We start from the raw sequence: 25,207 nt of genomic DNA, 5'->3' as shown, positions 1-25,207 counted from the left end.
AGCAAGAAATTGTTTTGGGGATGAATGGATTGTAAGATATTTTTCATTCATACAAAAGCTTTTCGTATTTTTAAAATATCGTGAGTAAATAACAATCGCCTTATTATTGAGATTAATGTTCTGGAATAGTAAATGTGTTTTTTGTATTATTATCATCATCATCGTACTCTTATCCGCACCTGATGGTGTATAGGGCAATGCATTGGAAAAGTACACGCAGTTTATCTCGATCGTGTGTTACAGGAAGGTTAGGTCATTCAGTCCAATGCTTCAGGTGTCAAACTGGGGACAGTGACATATTGCAGTGTAAAACCACCTTAAAACAAATATTTCATGGCAGAGTTTCTCCACTCGATTTCCTTCTTCAGGATTTTTATCTGACAGTAGTAGCCGTCGAGTCGAAAACACCCGTCCAGGATTCTAGTACTACTTCACACACATAACAGATTTCTTCATCCGCACGGATACAGACATGTTATATTTGTATTATACAGAATACTATAATAATTTAGTACAAAATTTAGCCACATGATTCACTGTAAATATTTTTAAATTCTTACATTTGTTTTTGTTTTTGGAACCCAACAATTATGAAGCATAAAACATGAACTTAATCACTATTGACTTTCCATGTAAAGTATGAGTGGGTTATTTCTGATTAATCTAGTTTGTCGTTACGCATAATACGAATCTGTTATTTTGCTTCTCACGCAAGATCATGCTTCGAAGTACAGTAGAGACCGCGGAAATACATGATTCACGCATGACTCAAGAAACCACTGCCAAATGTATCATCTAGATTTTGAAGTCTATCCAAGAAATCAAAATAGCAATTCCATAAATGGTGACCGCTTTTGATTCGTTTAAGGGTTAATTAATTGTAACTTCAACTGAAAATATAGTTATTCGCAGCGTAAACTAAAACATACATGATGGCATCCATTGTGTATATTTGTATTAGCATATTTTCGCTGTGAAGTACCTCACACTTTAACTTGACCGAACCGTAACCAAGGTTTTCAGGAGAAATCAGGCTATTGTCAATAAATTATTTATTAAGCAAAAAGCTGTTTTAATTACATATAGCATAGCTTTTACTCTAATTGTTTTTATATGTTTTTATTTGATAACTACATAATACATACGTTTATTAAATATAGATTCACAGCTTATAAGGACACAACCAGGAACTATTATGCCTGTGAACATGCCAACTTTACAATAATCATTTTAGCTTTATTGTATCATTTCGACAATGCGATGTACGCTAGTTAAATTAATATTATATTTTCAGTCGCAGCCGTAAGCCGAAGACTTAATTAAAGTCTCCCTTCGACTTTTCTGTTTGAAATTAAAATGATAAGCTTAGCTAATATTTTCATTATACGATGCGATGTACTATATTACCCCTTTAGTCTACATGGTAAAATTGTAGGCAGTATGTATAAATTACTTTGCCTTCGCAATGCACGACTTGCAATAAATAGTTCTTCTCGACTGGTAATACAGGAAACAACGCATTTACCCTCAACGCACACTTATCCTATATTATTATGCCATAAGATGCAACAATATTAAGGCTGCTTCTACCGGGTCATTCTTTTCGTCAGGATTTTGCTTTACATGCTCACGTTCTCGCTACAAATTATTTCGTTTTACTTTTTGTATCACTTATGTCATATTACGGTGTATTCTTACATATATGTGATGCTATTGAAATAAGTTCTTAACATGTACCTAATGACAAAACATGTGGTTTTCCTTAAATTTGAATTATAATCATATTAAATACTGCATGAGATTACTTTTATAAACGCCCTCAAGGTACATTCTGTGGTGTTACGGCAAAAGCTGATGGGCTCAGCATGTGGTGGCAAAACTTGGTATGTCAGTCAATATCCATACAAAAGATATATCGTTCGAATACACCGATGAGACACTTGTTTTTTTAACAGCTAAAAAGTTAATGTTTTTTCTCCTAAGGTAAAACTGATAAATCAGCTTATGTCATTACGCCTCTCAGCATATTACATAAACTGCGCTTTACATAATACACAATAATAATATTTTATATTTTTAATTTGGAGTCAAATTAACTAAGGCGATTTGATTATTTACTTCGTGGAAACTGTAATCAGAGTCATTTCCCATTCTTAAAATATGACACTTAGATAGAATTTAATATTATTTTTTATAACGCATTGAATGTGTTTTGTATTTCATGTACTCGTCTAAAATTTTTATATTGTCAGCAAAAAATCGAAACGCAAGTAACAATTTTTTGAATTTAAAATCACCCTTTTCAGAATTTGTATCCATTACTCTGGGCGTTCCTTTGGGTATGTTAATAAGTAAAAAAAGGTTTGCTATTTTTTCTGTATTTTTCCTTTAATTTCTACTACTTACATTTTTTTAGTTAACTTTATACGTTTAATGGATTGTGAATTTTTATTCATCATAAAATGTTTTTAAAAAAACTTTCGGTCGTTGGTAAATAATAAATAAATGACATGTATTACATAATGATTTATTTAATTTTTTAAGAACAAAGAATAAGTACTTTGGCGGACTTATTGCTAAAAGCAATATCTTCCACCCAACCTAAATAATTATCTTCCAGCCAACCGATTATGTATTTTAGTAGCTTATTTAAGAATCTTCTTCTTCTTGTGCCACTCCACAGTAGAGGTTGGCTATCTCCAGTCTCCATGATAATTTAAATTTTGTCTGCAGCTGTTCTAAATAAAGTAATTTTCATTTAATAATTTTGCTAAGTAGTTCCTAATTAGTAATGTACTCTTGATAGAATGAAGTATATTTGGTATATGTCAATTTATTTTGGGTGTAATCTAAACCAGTGTTTCCCAACTGCCGGTCCGCGGACCGGTACCGGCCCGTTGAGATTTTCTGCCGGTCCGCAGAAGTACTTATCGCACATTTTAAAATTTCTGTACAAAAAAGCTTCATTTTTTATTTATATACCGGTCATAATATAATATTTAAAAGCAATAAAACTAAATATTACAAAATATAAAAGTTTTTATACCTGCGTTACCGGTCCGCTAAATTTTTCCTCTAATTTTACCGGTCCTCAGGCTTAAAAAGGTTGGGAAACGCTGATCTAGACCATTAAAATGTACGTTTATTTATTTTTGCATGCATGTTTATTAATGAGACAAATTGGCACAAAAAACACTGACAAAATAAGCTTGTTCTAGGAATAGGACTAAGATACGAAGGGTTTGGTAAGAAAATATTTGATCGCATAATTGACAATATATACATAATTATTATTCTTATGGTTTTAAATAAATGAACAAAAATTAATACTTAGAGTGATGCTGCGATGTCCCCCCACTCTCCCACCTGAGACATTGTTCCAATTCACGAAGGTACTGGACATTAGACAATTTAAAAAAAAGAGTCATTGACACATTTCTGGTCATGCGGCTACAAGAGTAGATCGCAACAGAATTATTATATTAGAATTATATTATATTTAATTATGAAATTATGATATTTAATTATGTACGTTTTTCCACTTTCCATTATGTTGTATCCCAACTCAACACAGGGCCCTTGGCCTCATAGAGTTTGGGATACGTAATTATTATATTTTTTTGTAATATGTATGTATTTGTATAAATAAAATAAATGAAAAAAATTCCCAAGGCCCCGATCACACAGGGAAGTTAAGAGAGTTATCTTCGACTGTATATAAAGAAAAATCGACATTTGTGTACGAAAATGAGTATATTTGCATGAACATTTAAAGTATCTTCATCGGTAACCTATATAATTGAAAACATTTTAAATAAAAAATGTATGCATATTCTGCTTTTCATACAGAAAACTTAATTTTACTTTGTAGATTTTTTTTTTAAAAAGGTTATCTTCCCATTGTAATCGGGGCCCAGGATTAGTTTGCACTGTTTGCAGCAAACACCGGCATCTCCTCTATTGATCTCGGTCCTCAGCTACTCTTTTTAACTGACGATAACTGTCGATGGCGATATGATGTTGTGCTTCAAAAATAATCTTCTTTAATTTGGTCACGGTACTATCGACGGGTTCGTCCTTTATGGTTCGTTCTTATTACCCTGTAAATAATTCATTATCTTATCACAATATTTGAGTTTGTCCAAATGTTCATAGACCAAAGACTGGATTTCACCCCCTCGGGGGTCATCAAGATTAACAAATTACAACAGGGATGGAGAATACCTTGAATAAGGGAATATGGAAGTCTAGGCGAATCTCTTCCCTATGTTACATAGGCAAAATGGTGAATGTTACACAGTGTGTAAAGTGGCCACTTAGACCAGCCAATGACAGGTCATAAGCCCTGTAAATGTCTTGACTTTTATATTCCCTTATTTAAGGTATTCTCCATCCCTGTTGTAATTTGTTAATCATTATCTTATGTTAATTTTTATCATTCTTGGTGTGTTCAATCAATTTATTTTTGGTAAAATAAACCAAAGTAGGGAACAAAATGCCGAACACTCCTCTAGTGGAACGAAAGGCCTGTTGACTACTGCTAACAGGCCGGCTTCTCCTGAAGAGTTTTAAGTGGTTTCCTCTCCACGTGAGCAAATGCTGAGAAGTTCCTAATTAGCCCACATTAATATATCCCTCCTGATCCCAATAGTTTAGATAAATTTTAAGATATTTAATTGCAGAAAAATCCACTTTTTGAAATATAAACCTTGTATATTATAAGCAAGGTAAATAATAAAGCAACTCCCATATAAAAATATTTAAAAAAACCATTTATTTTGGGTACAAAATACATCATCATAAAGTTCCAGATGTAATTGCCCAATGAATGTACATGGTTTAATTCAATTAAATTAAGAAGCCTCGGTTTTGCTGCAAGAATGTTGGAAGTGATATAGAAATGCTTTTGTCCTTATTAAAAATATCGTTACTTATCCATGGTTTTACGAGCGCGGTTAGTATCTTTATTTTATTTCTTGCTATCCAATTATACTATGGAAGTATATAATATAAAACTATAAGTATTTTTTTAATGAAAAATATGTTCTTATTACGTTTTTATTAGTGGCCTTAACACCGTGTGCTGTGATACGGTGAATTCGCGCACCTATTTCACGTACCAGGTTTATAGTCTAGTTTAGTACACAAAGCAGGGCGTTATATGTGTGTGTGTGTGTGCATCTCTCGAGTAGTGTGGGAAAGTATTTTGCGGTTTTTAGACTTGCGGAGCTGGCCCGGCTACTGGAGTCCGGAGGCTGAGTTCTTAAACTCGGTTTACACGGATCATAAAACTGAACAAGAAATTGGTTAAAAAGGTAAAAGAAAAATCTTGCAGCTTGTTTTGCAATTTTTTTCTTGCACATATTATTTTTTGCAATCATCCTGTGGCCTTGCAATATGCAATGAATGAGCGATAACAGAAAATGGATGAAATCCTGAGCCTGAAATTGGATGAATTATTTTGAGAATGCGTCGTTAGTTGCTCCACATTAACCATGAAGGTATGTTCTATTTAAGTTTACCGCCTGAATTCGGATCAGAATGTTACAACCCCAGTTACCGTGGGTAACCACCCTTTTTTCTACGACAATGAGGTATTGACCGACCACGCGGGTGCATGCGGTTGTGTATACTCGTGACCACTGATAAATTATTTAAGTGATCGCCACTGTAAATATTGAATTTTCGACCCGCGTATAATTGTCTATTAGGCTTAAGTTATAATAATTCATCATGTCGTCGCGCGCGATAATTCAGTATCAAGTTTCTTGTTTAACCAAGCGTCCCATAGATCCTGCTTTCGAGAAGAAATTCTATTGTAAGGTTTGAACTCCAGTATAAGGTGAGTGTTTGTAGTATTTTGTATTGGAGTTCAGAGCAGCAATATCATGAACGCAATTTGCAACGATATAAAACCGAGAAACAGGTCGTCATATTTTTCGATTACTCAATACATACTTCGTGCGCGCAGGATTATTTTAGTGAAAAAGGGATCAAAATTACGACATAGTACGCATTTTCACATTTACTATTAGAAGTTTTCTGATTCATGTAAAACGGACTTAAACTCGTCTCTATCGTTTCTAAAGGCCGAGTGGAAAACGTCAAACGAAATGACGCTCGCCAATAAAAGGGGCTTAGGCGTCCTCGGAACTAAATGGAGCGGGAAGAAATACGCCGGACCGTTAGACTCTTGAACCGTTAAAACGATAAACTTTACCTATGTCATTTGGGTTCGTTGAAGATAAGGGCTCTTCCATACCGTACATTTATGTTTGTATACCTTATACTATCGTCCATACGTGGAGGAATTAACGCAGACAGTATAATATCTCCATACACGCAAAGGTATTTGTTATTTCTCGTTCCGAAGCAATTTTCTTTTAGGACGCGTCGAGTCTGTCGTCAACACAACTTTATGGTAAATTGTAAATTCCTACAGTCGGATTTGAATGACTTGCATGCTCACAGTTCGCTTAATCTTCGCCTGACTAAAGTGAATCTTTTCGGCTCGGCTTGGAAATCAATACTGCCTATTCCAAATATGAAAATTTCCTAGCATTCGTAATTTTGCATATTAAAAAAAATATGCGTTTGTTCTTCACTTAAAAAGCCCCGAAATATGAATAATGTTTAAATAAATATCTGTTTGTGGTGAGTACTCACCGCTTACCACGTACGGTGCCTGAAACGTTGAGAAATTTTTACATTTCTAATGTTACTATCTTTATATATATAATTCCTCTGTACGTGTGATGTCACTGAACTCTTCCTAAACGGCTTAACCGTTTTACGTGCAGTTTTCAGTGAAATATAGATCTTTGTGCTGTGCGTGTTCGTAGATATTAAAATCTTCAATCTAATATGTAAAAAAAGAAGTAAGGAGCATAAATGTTTTATTATTCGATCTACCAGGGTTGCATCTGAGAAGAATGCATTTACAAAAAATGGAAAGATGTGGTTTTTTTGTTTATAAAAAAGTTTTTTTTTTAATGTTTACAAACAGCATTTGTTTTTTATGGATCTCAATCAGATTATTTCCTTAAATTCCTTATAATTTCTACCCATTTATATTATTTTTACTGGATTTTTGGTAATATTAAATTCAATACATTTAAAAAAATCGAATTCTTACATAAGCACACCCCTCTGTTGGTGAGAAGACCGGAGTCTGACGTTTGCAAAAAGAATGTCATATTTAAAAAAAATATTTATTTTATGCTTTGGAATTCAACTACTCGTATAAACAATTACCTAGGTACCTACTTAAATTCAATGTTTGAATATTAACAATTTTTAGTTTTGAAATTCAATCATAAACAAGTATCCAAGTACCAACTTATTAATGAATGAATGTCTTTTCTAAGGTAATAGCAGGCAAACCAACGTTCGGGCAGGACAACGTCTGTCGTGTCCGCTAGTATTTTATATGATTTGTTTTCTGGTTACGGTTCTTCATACATTTATTTTAGTATTTATTTATTTTCTTTAGTAAGTTAATATGAAATTAATCATGTAATATTTTGACTTTTTTTTCATTACCATGCATTTATTAATAAATCTACATTATTGAAATAATCTTAACTTTTTTTAAAATTAATAACTTTTCCTTCATTCATCTCATCATACATTTTAAACCCTATTTTTAATTAAGCCATTTTATGATTTTCTTAAGTGGGTGCATTATTCGGTTTAAGTCGTTGAAAACCATATTTCTAGTCTTTTTGGGCATCTGACAAGTTCGATTATATTTTTGTCAAATCTAGGTTTTACTACTTATGATTACAACTAATCATAATCTTAGATATTAAAATAATTATAATGTAAAGAGTTATGTCGACGTCGTTATTATTGTTATGGATAACTTTTATAGCGCCATTTTCGTAATATAATACCTCAAGGGCGCTTTACATAGTGATTCTATAGTTTAAAAAATTGAGATTTCAAAATAAAATGAGACGAATGTTGGTTCTTTAAAAGTTTTTATTTATGTATTTACAAACGTCCCCTATCCTTGCCCTGAGGGGTTCCAGTATACATTTTATCAAAGATAAAAAGTGACAGCTCTTACACAAGTAAAAAAGTGAGGACCAACCTAATTACTGTGAATCGTTTTATGATATTTTCGTCTATTTTTCTATTTCGCTGTCGCACTATTGGCAAGATTATATTCCAGTTTGCTTTGACTCGTTTAGGTTATTAATGTATGAAATTGAGTAACACAAAAATATGCCCCAGCTCTTCGTTTCAAAGCAATTTCGTTCCAGATCACTGTGCATGTATTATGACTATGACCGATAAACTTCCGTTAAGCCTTTTATACAGTTATCTCGTTTTAGTAGTGTATTACAGAATAATACCTGGGTACAAAATTACTTCAAGTAATTATAAATGTATTATTTATTTATATTTTACAAAACATTTCACATAAGAAAACAGATAGACATACACGAATACAGGCGGAGAAGCACATACATAATATTTTATTTAAAAAAAAAAAAATATCATTGCCAGTCTAACAAGGATCAGTAGCCCGTACTAAGACCGGAAAGCGTTAGGTATTTTTTTACCATCTATACTTTTCGTTTTCATTAAAGTTTTTTAATACCATTTCATACATATTTATATTTAAATCAAGATTTAAATGTCACTATCTAAATATTTGAGTTTTTCCTTCTTCTTCTTTCCTCCCTCCGAATTTTTCAGTCAATAATATTTTTTCGTAAAGCCTGCAATCTAAATCTTGTCATTTTTTTTCTGTTTAAGTATAAATTTATTAAATTGTTTGTGTTTTTAGATACGTATACATGAATAATTTTAAATAATTTATTTACATTCATTGCAAGTTGTAGTAAAACACTAAATACACCGAAGATCCTAGTTATTTAAATATGCACTTATTATTATTCAAGTACTTAGTGTATGCAAGGGTTAGTCATCAAATTAAATCTAATTCGAGGTTAGTTTTTATTGCACTTTGGTTCTGCTATCTTTAAAAAAGAGAGAGATGTTCGGAGACGAGATATTAAAAAAATAGACTAGGTCGAAGTGTAGATGCACTGAAAAAGTATCTGATGGAAGAGCACAAAGAAAATATGGTGGATTCGACAGCAACAATAGGAGCAAATTTGGGCAAGAAAATTATTTCCACCCGATGAAGTAATGTATTGTAAAGAGATGCAAAAACTCGCACTAACTATAATAGTTAATTTTAACAAGAGCGTAATTCTTATATTTATAACGATTTATAATTGATGCATAATTATTTGTAAATATATATTTTAACTTTATTATTATGTTTATTAAATTACATACTCTGCCATACATGTAGATGTGTTACTATTATTACTTTATCGTATTATTTTGTAATTATTTTTACAGTCAATTAATTACCGAATTGAATTATAAAATAACTATAAATTATTAATAACATATTGTCATGTATTACCTTTTCTGCATTCCATTTTTCGACATGTATAAATTTTTATTGTTTATATTTTTCTTTTTTTATTTTGTATGTTGTTTTGATTATTTTGTATATTGTTTAATATGTTAATAAATGTTTTTGATTTATATATAGAAGAGTCCCGACTTAACACGGAATTTTCTAACAAGTCGAGACATAAAAAAAATATATTTGTGCTCTATGATAAAATTGTGTATTTTGTGCATTAAATAAATAAATAAAAATAAATAAATTCATTTACCCTTTAGGTCTATTTCGTGAACTGAAAAGTGTAATTTAGTGTTAAATTTTCCATTAATATATAAAATGTAGGTAATTGAATTGTATATCGGTAGGTACTTATAGTTCGACCTTACCTAAGTATTTCATGCCAATGTCACATTGTGCAGACATACAGATACACCTGTGTGACCTGTACATATCCATAATGAAGCTAGAGCACGCTTTTTGTGTTGGCTCGACTAATAATTTATATGGCGTATATAATTCCATTGAAACGTTTTCTCTCCGTAAAATTCATTTGTCATATAAACAAAAGTTTTCTAGAGTCCAGTTGTCAAGTGTCATGAATATACTAATGGAGCACACCATAGACATGGTACAATTTTTACTGTTAGTCTGCGGTTGAAATATAACGTGATTATAAAATACATACCACATTGACAATGTGTATAACTCGAGAGGTTTGCAACGAGAATGGTTTCTAGAGTTCGCTCAGTTTCATTTTTGAGTGAACATTTGTACCGTTATATATTTCAGTTACCCACTTTCCTAATTATAAAATAACATTATTTTTACTGCTTCAGCGTTTCGATATGGCAAAATAAAAATTATATGACCACAAAAAATAGAAGGTCAAATAGGCGACGTTCAGTGTTTTAATGTAAAATATAATACACCAATATTATCGCCGGGATCGTAGAACAATGACGGATGTGCGAAAATATATAACTAACCCAAGTATCAAATGGTATATTTTTGTCATAGCAAGTTGTGACATAAAGTGTCAAAAAAAATTAAACCGCTCTCACGTAAAGTTGAAAAAATCACACGCGTCGTTGTTGTACGATCCTGACGTTATGTTCTACTCAAGAAGTTAATACGGGAATAAATAACGACTGCCGCAATTGACTTTTTTTCAAAAAAACAGTTAGATAATATTTCAACAGAGATAAAAAAAACATTTTAGAGAAGGAAATATGGAAATCTACGCATTTGCAAGGTTATGATCTGTCTGGTTCAATTGGCCACTTTACACACTGTGTAACATTCATTATTTTGCCTATGTTTGAACATTTTTGTTTTCCAAATTCTATTCTTGTATAATAAAACTTATGACACATTACGTATATTGTTAATTATAAGTTTAAAATCTTTTTTAGTCTAGTATTTAGTATTTAGTATCTATTATATATTATTATGGCCATATTATTGTGTATATGACTGTAGATTTCAACAAATGAAATAAAATAAAAAATGCGTATTTCGCCAATTCTTTCATCTGTTGATTTTTGTAAAAGTGAGACTATGAAAAAGTCTCTGAAAATGTTCTCCATCTCTTTTCATTATCAATATTCCCCTTTCGCACCTAATGGTGCATAGGGCTTTGCATTGGTACACCAATCGCAGTGTATCTTGGTCATTTTTTTTGTTACATAAAGGTAAGATGATCAGTCTTAAGCTTCAGGTAGCAGTCTAAGAACTATGAAATATTGTACTGTAAAAACACATTTTTAAATAAATCTTTCATATCAACCATGTCGGGCATCAATCTACAATCGAAAATCCTCTATCTCCTTTGAAATATGTTAATCCTAACTTCCTACGGGGTGAAATCCAGCCCTTGTCCACAAAATTTTGGACAAACTCAAAATTTTGGTCGATAAAAACAGTTAAATATTTGGTATTATACCATTTTGAATATGTTTGTTCTTTAATACCGGTGGTTTTCTATTAAATATTCCATTGAAATTTTAAATATTAAGTGAGTACTAATATTTACTGAACTTAGTCTTGCATAACAATTTGCTCGTTCAAAAACAAAACTGGAATGCCATTCACAGCTGATTTTGCGTTGTTGCAATGTTGCCTGCAGTGGTACTTTTGAAATTTTCGATCTCATCTTGATTTTCATTTTGCAATGTACACACGTGTTATTTTTTCAATGAGAGAATTAAATATCCACGTTTTATTTATTTGTAATCTAATTCCGACAATGCGATGTTCTCGTTTGCCTTTCGGTTCGATGTTCGGGTGTGTTCGGATTCGGTCGTGGCGGATCGGGTGTCGAGTGTGCGGAATATCCCGAGTCACGGAAGGTTGCCGGTGGCGGTGATTCCTTCTCCACTTGTCGTGTCAACTTCCCGAACTTCAAATTATCTCTAATGCAGAGGTTCTTCAAACTATCCACTTATTGTGTATCACCGTACCGTTAGGTCATTTTGAACTCAAATCACCCGTTCAAAGCATTATTTAACGGAATTACACATGTATATCCAGTTGAATTCGTAGCATTCGGAATATTAACAATTTAAGAATATATTTTTTGCACTAAAGAAGGCTTAGGCAAGCTTATACCATAGACAACCAAGGAATCGAACCCTAAACCCCTGTTTGAGAGGGCAAGCGTCTTAGCTATTCTTCACGGAAGCCACGATATTGTGTATTTAACCCTTGTTTGACTGTGATGTCACATATAATACAAGACTTGATATATCTCTCTTATTCAATTTTGTTTTGCCATAACATGTTTAAATAATTTATTTGTTGACTAAGCATTTGATTTGTGGGACTCCACATTATATTTTAATATTAAAATCAAACTCTGATTTGAGTGTACTAATAATAAACAAAAATAAAAAGCATTCGTATGAAAATGCCCTAACAAGGCTAAACAATAGGGAAATATCCCTTTTAAAAAAATATTTAAATTAAAAAGGGTCTATAAATTACTGTCGAGTAAAAAAGAAAATATTTTCAATTTATGATTTGAAATTCCCGCGAAAACGCTTCATTGCATTCTGATACGATTCGGTTAAATTTTGAACTTTGTGACCGATTAAATTTCAATACAATATCGTCGCGAATTTTGTCGTCCCAATTGTTAAGGCCAAACATGTCGCGTTTTCGTAAAAACATATTTTGTAACAATATATGAAAACATTTCTTTACGATTTCCATATTGATTTTGAAAATACATGTAATTTTTCTAAATCCATTTTTGTAACTGGTCTTCTTACTTATTAAAATTGTTTTCTTGTACTTTTTGTTTATTAAAAAGACTATGATTTCCATAATAAATAAATCGATTTCACATGTTTTTATCGGTATTCGTAGCATGTGATATTTTCCTATTGTCCGATTTTTGTTTTTAAAAAAAAAAAATTATTGGACTCAAATGAGTGATTTTTATATTAAAATTATAAAAGGGCTTAAGTTATAAATAAATTATATTTATAAATGATGGAAAAAAAATGATTAAACAGTACGAATATGAAATATTTATGTTTTTTAGATATTTCTTGTTAAAACTTCACAGGTAATGATTTTGATAAAACTATCAATGTAAGCTCATTGGTTTATACTCGTCTGATCTTGTCTACCAACTTTGTAAACATTCGTATAAAAGTCGAAAATGTTTTTTTAAAATTTACCAGTCCTGAAGTTGCCTACTTAGACAAATCGTTGGTCAAAGTATAAATGTGTTGAGTTTTCGTTTTCAAATCCCTCTATTTCAAAATATGACGTATTTTGCTTAATGTAACACGACGTCACGGCATCGTCTCTAGAGGGATTTTTTAGCACAGTCTTTTTAGACTTAAAAGAAAGTTACCATGCAAAAAGATTCTTGAAAAATATCGATTGAAACAATTGCTTACTCGCAACACTAGTTATTGATAGGTACTAAATAGATACCACAGACAAACGGATGTGTAGTGTAGTGCAGAGTATTGTAGAGAAATAAGGAAAATACGACCCACGCACATCTAATTTTCCCATAGCCACGAACGTCATTTCCTTTAAACTACACATATTTTAATTTTTTATTTATTTTTATTTATTTCAACAGAGAGGGAAAACATTTTTGAGAAGGAAATATGGAAGTCTGGGCATTCACGGGGCTTATGACCTGTCATTGGCTGGTTTAAGTGGCCACTTTACACACTGTGTAACATTCACCATTCTACCCATGTGTTTAAACATCCACATTTCCTCAACTCTTCCATCTGTTGACTTTTGTGAAGTAAAGGAGCTGAAACTACTGAGCTCACTAGGTTCAAGATAGGACTTGTCTTCTCCATTAGAGCTTTTCGGTGGCTCCTACCCCTGGGCCGCGATTATAAACGGCTATCTTCATCGGCATATACTGAGACGGTTTAAACTAATATCGATATTTTTGTACGAAAATGTGTAAATTTGTATGAAAATTTAAAGTGTATCGTCGGTAACCGGTAATTGAATATGTTTGGAAAAAAAATGTAAATATAAAATATTTTTCATGCAGAAAACTTAATTTTACTGTGTAGATAAAATTGAAGATAAATATTATCTTCACATCAGAATACGTACCCTGATCTACGATGTAGTAATAAGTTTTCTTTCGTGTTTCCCTTCGGTACGCGGTATCGCATTGCAGCGTATCAAAACGTAAGCTCAACACCTCTTTAAAGCTTCATAACTTTTTTTGCTGAAAGGAATTTATTCATCAAAACTCAGTTCAGGAAGTTTTTTCTTACGTTAATGTCGTTTTCTTCGCATCCTTTTTGTTTGATTCACTCAATCTATGTACGAGTATATTTGTTTGTGAATGTGTATATTTTCATAATCGAATATCTTATATTTTCTGAACAGTGAAAGCAAACGTATGAATATACCTACTCACCTCTACACCACTCACTGCAGTGAACTATTTGTGATGCTTTCTATTTCATAAATAGATCGTGAAATTAAAACGGAGATAGATTTTTCGAATCGTGTTAATATGAAATATATTCATTTTAAATATCTGAATGTAAAGGTGAATCCAATACGTAATTATTTTCTAAGTTATACTGTAAAATTACAGACGATTTATTTATCGATGGAAATAATGCTGTAAACTCCGAATACTCATATAACATTTAAAATAATGGATAGCGATTCGTTTGAAACAGATGTGCTACGGTACTTACAACTCTCATACTAATAAAAATAAAATTTCATTACTTATACATATATAAGGGGTGGGCATGCATCAAGTCAACGAGTGCCAAATTCAAGATTTTCGTATAATCTATATAAAAAGGGCCACACTATAGTCACGTGCTCACGTAGTAGAAAAACACAAATTCTACAATAATTTATTCGTTTAAATAGAACATTCATATGTGCAAAATATACTTATAATATTTAGAAAGTAAAACTTGCAAAAATTATTATGGGTAAAGAAAGTTTCTATAATTTTATCGAAAGATATTGGGAACTGCACTTACTTAATGAAGAGCCGCATTTGCCTACTTCAGGGCCCCAATTACAATGGGAAGTTACAGAGTTTTTTTCGAATGTCCATAAAGATATTTTGTACGAAAATGAGTATATTTGCATGAGCATTCAAAGTATCTTCATCGGTAACCTATAATTAAACATGTTTAAAAGATAAAAATGTGAAAAATCGATATGTGTGTACGAAAATGAGTATATTTCCATGAACATTCGAAGTATCTTTATCGGTAACCTGTAATTTAACATGTTTAAAAGAAAAAAATGTATGCATATTTTGCTTTTCATACAGACAACTTAATTTTACTTCGTAGATAAAATTGAAGATAAATGTTAACCTCCCATTGTAATCGGGGCCCTGGGCCTCGATTATGATGGGAAGATCAAATTTATCTTTAATTTTATCTACAAAGTAAAATTATATTTTCAGTATGAAAAATATAATATGCACACAATTTTTTTTTCTAAACACGTTCAATTACCGGTTACCGACGAAGAAATAGAAAATAAGATTTTTCTTTATAGGCAAATGAAGATAACTTGCCATTGTAATCAGGGTCTCGATATATTTTGACTTGGCTTTGATTTAATACTATGGTAAAAATGCTTACCGCTTATAAAACATAACTGTGCTGTACATATGAATATACATAAACTAATTAAAATTGAGTATTACGGTTTTTAAATTTGAGCCACGTATTTTGAAATCGACCTTGTTTATTTGAAATTTATCACTATGTTCAAGATATGTGGCGAACTGCAGTGGAAATGGTGCTCACGGAATCGAAACATAACAAAGGTTATCCATTCCTCCGAATCGATTTTAAAAAGGTATTAATTAAAAATAGTTGAAAAGTTTGGCATCAGTGATTTCTCAGTCGCAATGATATAGCGTGATGGTACGGACACAGAAGGCTATTACCATGGAAGGGTCACGCTAGTTTTGATGAGGTAGACCGTGTTTAGTGTTTATACCCGGACTATCGATCCACTGAACGCCTCGGGGCACCCTTGTACGCTTCAGTTTAAAGTGTTCCTTACGATACACTGCACTCGAAATGAGACCTTTACGAGGGACAGTAAAAATAAATCGTTTTTAAAAATATCGAACCTCAAATTATTATTTTTTAAATGATTTTTTCTCTATCAAAATAATTGTGTAGTGCTTTTAAAAAACACAAATTTTAGTACAAAAATGTTGTTTAAGATTTTTCTTGGCCGTATTTTAAAATTATTAACACCTTTATTCGGCCTTTTGTATACGTTAAAATTGGCTGATAAATGCAAAACGAACACACGTGGAAGATTTAGGCCCACAAATTAATAATAAATTCAATTCTTTTGAATTACATTACAATATGTATTAAGTTAGAAAATGCTTTGACAAAGGTAACTTTGGTGCAAATGCCAATACATTAAACCCTCTTAAAATAATATAAAGATTAATTATTAAAGTAATTTAAAAAAAAACCCTTAACATTCAATACGGAAAGTCTATATAAAATATTTAAGGTTCATACAGTAGACACTCTTTATAAAATAAATTCTAATATACAAATTTATAAGAAGAAAAAAAAAGAATTTGAGATGAATCAGTCACTCAGATACCAACATAATATTAAAATTCCTAAATTCCGTACAAAAATTATGGTCAAAATGGCTTTGTCTTTAAAGACAAAGCCATTTTAATTTTTTACACCTAAAATTTTTTGAACAAGTAAAACTACATTAAATTTTATTTAGTATGAATGTATTATTGTTTTATGTTTTTTCTTTATATGACCTATGTTTTTATTTTTCTTTCTCATGTACTCGTATTTAAAATTATATAAACTCTTATAAACAAACAACTAAAATAGTGTAAGTCACTATCCAAGCACAAAAGTTAGTTGCTTTTTTTGGAGAGTTACAGTGATAACATTTACTAGATGTGTAAAAGTAGATATGTTTAGTATTTTACAAAAACATGTATTCTCTATGAAATTTATTTAAAAAAAGTGATGTATCTAAATATAAATCATTTAAATAAATCCGTTGCTTGTGGTGACGAAATAAATTGTTTTACTGAAAACTTTTACTTAAATTTGAAGACAATTGAAATCAATATTCATACAATCATTTTGTAAAGCGTCTATGATATTACGAAAATGGTTCTAAAATAAAAAAATGTAATGTATTTAATATCATATTTATTTATTTGTCTTTTTAAATAAGTTTATTTGTACTTTGACGGGCTTGTTTTCAAATGACAATTTCTTCCAATAAACCAATAATGTAAATGGTATAATTATTTTTTTTAGTTTCAGTGTGTATGAGATAAAAATAAAATGGATACTAGATAGAACTATCAATATATGTAAATAAATAAACGGAAAGGGGAAATAAAAGAAAAGAAAGAAATGAGTGTTTAAGGAAGAGAAACGAGATGTTTCTTCATTTAATTATATTATGTCATTGATATAAATATACATTTTTGTAGGTACGAGTATACAAATACAATAATTTCATGTACAATGTATGTATATGAAATTACACTATTTTAGATTAATATATTTTAATTCCATTTAAATCTTTAATAGCCTTTGTATATGTGTGCGTGGCAGAAAGTTTGAATATTTATGCTATGAAACATTTGAACGCACGTATTTTTCTGTGAAAGTGTTCAATAATATGCACCCCCAAAAATTGAGTTGTCTGATAGTAAATAAGTATTAAATTAAGATTGATGTTGGTGAATATTAGTATTTAACCACTTACCGACTTTTGATGTCTACCGGTTTCGAGACGTACCCGTCTCTTCGTCAGGACATTCACTACACCAACATGCATATACTAAAATAGGTGCGGTACGTAAAATACGTAAAAGTTACGTAAAATAACTAAAAAAGTACGCCTCGAAACCGGTAAACATTAAAAGTCGGTAAGTGGTTGAATACTTATATTTACTAATATTTTTGGCTTGGTTTTTTGTTGAACAACAAACGTGTAACTGACTGTTTCGGTTTGTGCTTGCAATTCTCGACCCGTGTACGTATGGTCCGCTGTATTGATGTAAACTGTAGCCAACTTCGTGGTTAATAATCATAGAATGGATATTCTCCGCATGGGCGACTTTATTAGCCATAGGCGTGGTATTACTATGGTTCGTATCAAATGTGACTATCTCAGTCTAATGCTATCAAAATCGTATTTTGCTCTCGTTTCCGCTGCATATGAACGGACGCTCTGTGACTCTTGTGCAAATACTTAGAATAGATTTTCCTTTTTTTATGTAGTAGGTACTTATTTAGATATAATATAAAAATAATAGTATGCAAGTATAAGTATTTCGATCCGTAAAAAAAGATTTCGTCGGTACCTATACTGATAAAACCTTCAACGTAATGTGAAATAAACAAGTTAAAAATGCAATTTAATGTCATTTTTGAAGCTTTATCAAATGATAAAATCCTCTGAATCCTCCGGGGTTTAATATCAAAGTTATGATGTATAAATGATAAAATAACATAGGGTGGATTGATATTTATTGTGTAACAATTATTTCTTTATTTAATTTCAGGTAAACACAAAAACCAGTACACCATGAGGCCAACTAGTCTCCACTTAGATTCCTTTTGCAGGATTTTTACCTGTGAGTAGCCGCTAAATATTTTTTTAATAAATACAAAATAATATAGTTAATGACAATCCACCGTTATTTTACCGTGGCGTGTGGATTTGGACGATACGTGTAAAATGGGGCATTGTCTGTCGCTTATCACGCGGCTAATTTGTTTACTTTGAAATTCTAATAATAATAATAAACAAAACATCCAAATATACACATAGGTTTTTAAATTTGGTAATATTTAAAAAGTTGGGATTTTTCAGCATTGCAAGTCGCTTATATTTTCTCTTTCATCTTATATCTAAAGCTTACGAATTTAGCTTAACGTAGGTACAACAAAGCTCATGGCAAACCCTTTGTACGGCCCGCCCTATCAATCTTTTCAAATTTCGTGGTATGAGGTTGTCTGAACATTCAGTATTTTAGTACCAACTCTGGAATTATTTTGTTGAAAAATCTGCCATGTGCATAATCTGCTGTTCACTTTTCATTTCACATTTTAAAATAATTATACATTAATCACAACAATTTATCATCAGATTTTATTACTTCTCTATTAATCCGAAACCGTTATTAGACAAATACATTTGTCGTGTAATTATAAAATATATTTTTGGTTTTTGTCGGTTTGTAGTTTTTTGGTATTTTAGCCGTAAACTACCTACGCTACGTTTCTTGATTCTCATTTCCTAACTCGGTTTTTTTATTGTTGTTTACAGACAAGCAGCCCATAGCTGGTGTCTTATATAAAAATAAATGTTGAGCATTGTATTAAGTGGATATATATTTAGACTAGCAAATGACAGGTCATAAGCCCTGTAAATATCTAGACTATTACCTTCTCTAAAATGTTCTCCAGCTCTGTTATTACTATACGATATATTTTTAATTAGATTATTGTTCTTGTACTAATCACTTAAACGTCCTGCTGTATGGAAATTAAAATGTAGGTTCTAACAGGCTTGTCCTCTTTGGATCTGGAGCGAAAAAGAAAGCGTTGCTCTGTGATTGGTGGTGTCCGTCTACACCAAACTGAAGGAATGTCTTAATCGGGTACAGAAATAATGTATTTAAATGCTCTCGATGCTTTGCAAACGCGATAAGAATCTTCCCGTTCAGAGAGTTACATTTATTTTTCCCCATCTGGTGGTTAAAAAAATAATTTTAAGGCTTTTGAAAAGTTTTGTAATCATTTCTTCGAATGGATCATGTCCAATAAATTTAATACCAGTCAGCGAAGAATTCTCTTCCCTGCATATACTTCTAGAAAAACCTTATTTTAGCGCAAACATGCGATGGCTACCAGATTACAGATAGATCCTTGGGGCAGCCTTTCTCGTTATGAAACGAGAAAAATTTTCGTGAGCACCACCAAGGAGACTTGAGTCTTCAAGTGCAGTGTGTCGTAAATGGAGCGCAAGCTATAATCATAAGAAATTAAGCATTTATTTAAAATTTTGCATATTGCTTTCCTATGCTACAAGCTACCTCCCATTTACGGTACTAGCGTCTAGGAAACGTATCCTCTCCAAAATAGTAATGGCAATTGTTGAAATAAACAGAAAGACACAAAATTCCGAACACTGTCCATGTGTTGATGTCTATCAATAGTTCGGCTTCTCCTGAATGAGTTTTCTGTGGTTTCGTCTTCATTTTCCAAGCAAATACGGAGAAGTTCCTTAACATGCCACAGCCGACTATACCACCAGATCCTTACACAATAGAGCAGTTAGAAAGAACATACATTGTGCAGTAAATATAAGCTTTGTACATAATACTCAGAGGAAAAAATTAAGAGACTCACAAAACGACTCCCCTCGCTCGTGTCTCCATCTGTTTTTCTCATTTCTTTTCTACACAATCGAACCACAATAGGCTTCCCTATCCAAATAGAGTATTATAACAGGTATTGCTTATTTAAAGTAAATTTTCCTTTAAAGTGCTTCTTCACATGTATGATTTTCTCATGTGGGTAACCATTTGACTAACAACGCTAAGTCGTAGCGGGATTCCTGGGGTTGCTAGACACGGCGTGTGGGTGTCGGTTGTGGGGAGAAGGGCAGGGGCTTGGAAGGGGTGGGTGATCTATCCCTGGGGAGGAGATATATATTCTCCCAGTAATTTAAACCTTTGGGGTTGATACCGAAAAAAACGCTCGAGACAAAGGGAGGAGTATTTTCATAAATAATATTGTTCGTTCACCAAAGGAAACATAAACGAACAAAATATTTGTTGTATGGATAAATTTATATCTCAACACATACGAAGATTTTTCAATGTGAGCCATGAAAATTTAGGCATTTACAGATTTTTCATCTCATTACATCATGTTATGTAGTTTCTGTTCAAATATGTAATTGCCATTATATACTTTTTAATATTTTAGACCAGCTTTTAACTAATAAATAACTGTAGAGGAATAAACGAACAAACCATCACGCCGTTAACCCGCAAGGGTAGACAGAGATAACAGTATCTGTCTTTCCATACAGATCTCGCTTCCTCTACATTCATACCTCTTCATATGTCCGTGCGCCGGATTTTCTCATTATATCAACTATAAAATGGGAAATAGTGATATGGTGGGGTTCGAACTTCAGAACGTCGGTCTTATTCGAACTTTTGAGTTTGCGATAAGAACGTGGAGTCACAATCCGACTCATTGGATGAAACATCTATAACGATTATTGGCAAGGAAACTTTTACACGCGAGTTTCTGCAAATTCATGTTCCATCTATTTATTTCTACTAAGTAATATAGCTAAAATTTTTATTGATGCAAGTGACTTTTACATCGTCGAATATTGACGAACGAGTAATATCAGGACAGCCTACGTTGGTGTATTGGTATTATGAGGCTAGTATTATGAAGTGAGTCTCATATTGCATTAGTTCGTCAGGAGGCAAATTATATTGCTCCCCAGGAGAGTATTAGTACTACGGCCCGGAGCAACGAAACCGTCCCTAGCAGCCAGTCGTTGACCGGGATACAGCTTTCATCAAACTCACCCCTAATCTCCCATTGTGTAGTTCGCAATCCTCCTTTGAACCTACAATGTGAGACCACATAGTAGAAAGAATGTACTTAATCATTTCTGAACGAAAACATTTTTCGTTTTCCTTTTGTAGCTTTTTACTTTGAAATATATATTCAGCTTTCATAATGCTTCTTGATTAATTAAATTGACGTAATTAAAAGATCTAGGTATTTATGTAAAATTAAATACCAAGGAAAGTCGCGGTTGTCCTTCTGGTTTGTTATGCAGTCTGTTTTTTGGTCTTCTTGCCGATTTTTCTTGCCGACAGCATTGAGATTCCATAATCTCTCGTTAACATCTGTGGGCTGTGAATTATCAATAATATACCAACTTGAGGATGCGACGAGGTTGTATAGATGTAGCTGCTAAATAGTTCAATCAGCCACTCCAATAGACGGCTAGGCTGTTCATCTAATGCCGGCATTCAATTGAATGGCTAACTGACCCTTAGCCAAAATGTTATAAGCAACGTTTTACGAAAGGGTCAAACGTCGCCTAGCCTCTTTAATTTTAATGCATCAATAATAATTGTTTTACTTTTTAATTTATTTTATTTCGTGTAGTAGGTAAGAATAGGTTGGGTTAAGTTTAATCATCATCATAATCATTCCCTTTCCGCACCTCAAGGTGCATAGGGAACTGCATTGCTACACACACCGCAACGTATCTTGGATCATTTTTTGTTACACGCTTCAGGTGCTTGTCCATTTAATAAACAGCGCAGCCGCTCAGTTGAGTGGCTGATTTATCTATTTGGCGGCGACATAGATTCCACTTTCAGGGCCCCGATTACAATGGGAAGTTAACAAAGTTATCTTCGACTGTTCATAAAGAAAAACCGATATTTGTGTACGAAAATGAGTATATTTTTTGCATGAACATTTAAAGTATATTCGTCGGTAACCTATTATTGAACATGTTTAGAAGAAAAGATTGTTTGCATATTCTGCTTTTCATACAGAAAACTTAATTTTACTTTGTAGATGATATTAGTTATCAAAAGCATACAAAAATTAACATATAAATTATCAAGTCCTACTGAACTGCATAAAATGCAGTTCGTCAGCAGGTGCTTATAGTTAAGTTACGTTACATATGTGAGCATGTTTATTATTCTTTATTTTAATTCTTATCTTTTAATGACTTTTACAAATTTTCTTCATTTTTAATATTATTTCCATTTGTAAATACTAACTATAAACTACAAACTTTAAAATAACTTCTTTTACTTAAATTTTAATTTTTAAACAACTTCCATTTATGTTTTTTTTTCCTTCTCTTTTTTGTACTTTCATTAATAACCTTACATATAATTACTTTATAATATGGAAACTTCACTGGTCCATTAGAGTTAAGTCTAACTGTGTAAAATATAAAACTTTGTAACTGTACTATATGTTTCCTAAATAAAAGAAAAAAAAACATATACATAATCTGAAGATAAATGTTAACTTCCCATCGTAATCGGGCCCAGGTATCAGGTCCTTGATTACAACAGATTTACAGATGCTTGCCGATACACTAAACTTGAATTAACGAAAATATGTATTTTTGTTTGAAATTTTGTTGGTTCATCATTCCCTTTCCGCACCTAATGGTGCGTAGAGCACTGGATTGGTACACCAGTCACGGCGTATCTTAATATATTTTGTTACATGAAGGTACGGTGATCAGTGACTGTGAAATATTCTAGTGTGAAAACACCCTTTAAAAGAAATATTTCATACCAACCATGTCGGGAATCGAACCCGAAACCTCTTGCATGGTAGGCAAACGTGCTGAGCGTTACGCCACGAGGCCTTCAACATTTTGTCGGTTACATGGTCATTTCTATGTAGCTGAAGAAGCTGAGTGTTGAAATTTAGGAATTGCAGTAAATTATTTTGTTTTTATTTTATTTATTTTATTAAGTTTTCACGCCCATTAGGCTTATACAAACATGGAAGTTCTATAAAACATGAGTCTATAAACAACATAAAATTTAAAAAATACAATATAAAGTAATAAAAGATAGAACAGTGTTTAAAAGTTAAGTTGGTATAAAAAGAAGATAAGTATATAAACAACATAAATTTAAAAAAAACAATATAAAGAAATTAAAGATAGGATCAGTGTTAAGAAGTATAGTTGGTATAAAAATAAAAAGATGAGTGTATAAACAACATAAATTAAAAAAAATATAGTACAAAGAAATAAAATATAGAACTGTGTTTAGAAGTTTAGTTGGTTTAAAAAAAAAAAAAAATAATAATAATAATATTTTTTTTATAAAAAAAGCTCTAGAAATGCTGTAAAAGGTTTAAAGCAGCTAGGTACATAATGTTATAAAATACAATGTAAACAGAATAATAAGTTCTATTTGATATGGAACATATGCATTGATATTTAAAATTTACAAGACTCACGTTAAAGACATCGATGTTGTTAGCATATTGGTATAAATTCGGAGTTGGAAATGGAAAGTGGAGTGTATGAAGAAAAGAAGAGGATGATTGTATATATTGCCGGCATAAATGAGTAAAGCATTGTTGCATTTCGGTGGATACTAGATATAATAATGCAAACTATTCTAAATTCTCGAAGACATAGAAGAATTTTTACATATTTGCGTACTCTGGAAACACGGCGGGAAGCTGTCATTATGTGCACAACAACTAAACACGACACACAATAGGCACACGCTCGGAGTGTACGAGTATGCAGGTAAGATACTACCGCTGCGCTGAAAGAGGAACCGGTTTTGTTCGGTTTGATCTTTTAATCTGCTCCATATTAATTTTGACCGCGAGATATGGGTTTAAAACATTCAAACAAATTATCTATATTATGCTATACGAGTACTTCCAATGGACCGTTGTATGTAATAGTTAAATAACGCAAATTACCGTTGCACAACTATAAATACAGTAAAATCTACAAAATTAATATTTTTCGTGCTGTTTCGCACCATTATGCATTACTACTGTTATGTATATACCCATGTAACGCCTGCATAATACTTATTTTCCTCTGCGGATGAGAATCGTGGCACCTTACAAGGGCCCAAAACAGACAAATTCTGAGTTTCGAGAATAAATGTCTCGCAACAATCGCCGCTTCAGTTTGTTTTCGCCCAACAGACTAAAATACAAATCTGCAGAAATAGAGCTTAAAAATGTTTTTTCACGAAATCTACATAAATAATGACCCCAATTCGTTAAAAAAACATCTTAAAAAATGAAAAAAAAAAAAAACATTTTAATTTTACAAATAAAGGCTTTTTCAGAAGTCATGTACACTTAACTAAATTTCGCTAAATATGATCTGTTGGCCAAAAACAAACTACAGTTGAACATCGTCACGAATCTTGACGTCACCACTATCAATGCCAAATATTTCGCGTTTTTTTAGTCACATATTTTTTCATATTTTCTTTTTTAGTTATATATGAAAACATTTCTCCACAATATCCATATTGATTTTTAAAATACAATTAATTTTTCTAAATCCATTTCATATATTTTTATCTGTATTCGTAGTATGTAATATTTCCCTATTAACTCTCTCAATATTGTGAATTCATTATCATCGTCATCATTCTATGTCCACTCCCTAGTTGGAGCATATGGTATCCTCATA

This window comes from Micrasema longulum, unplaced genomic scaffold (genome assembly GCF_059751315.1).
Source record: "Micrasema longulum isolate JH-2025_06_02 unplaced genomic scaffold, ASM5975131v1 h1tg001193l, whole genome shotgun sequence".
In the NCBI taxonomy this organism is placed as follows: Eukaryota; Metazoa; Arthropoda; class Insecta; order Trichoptera; family Brachycentridae; genus Micrasema; species Micrasema longulum.
Note: the sequence above shows the minus strand (reverse complement) of the source record.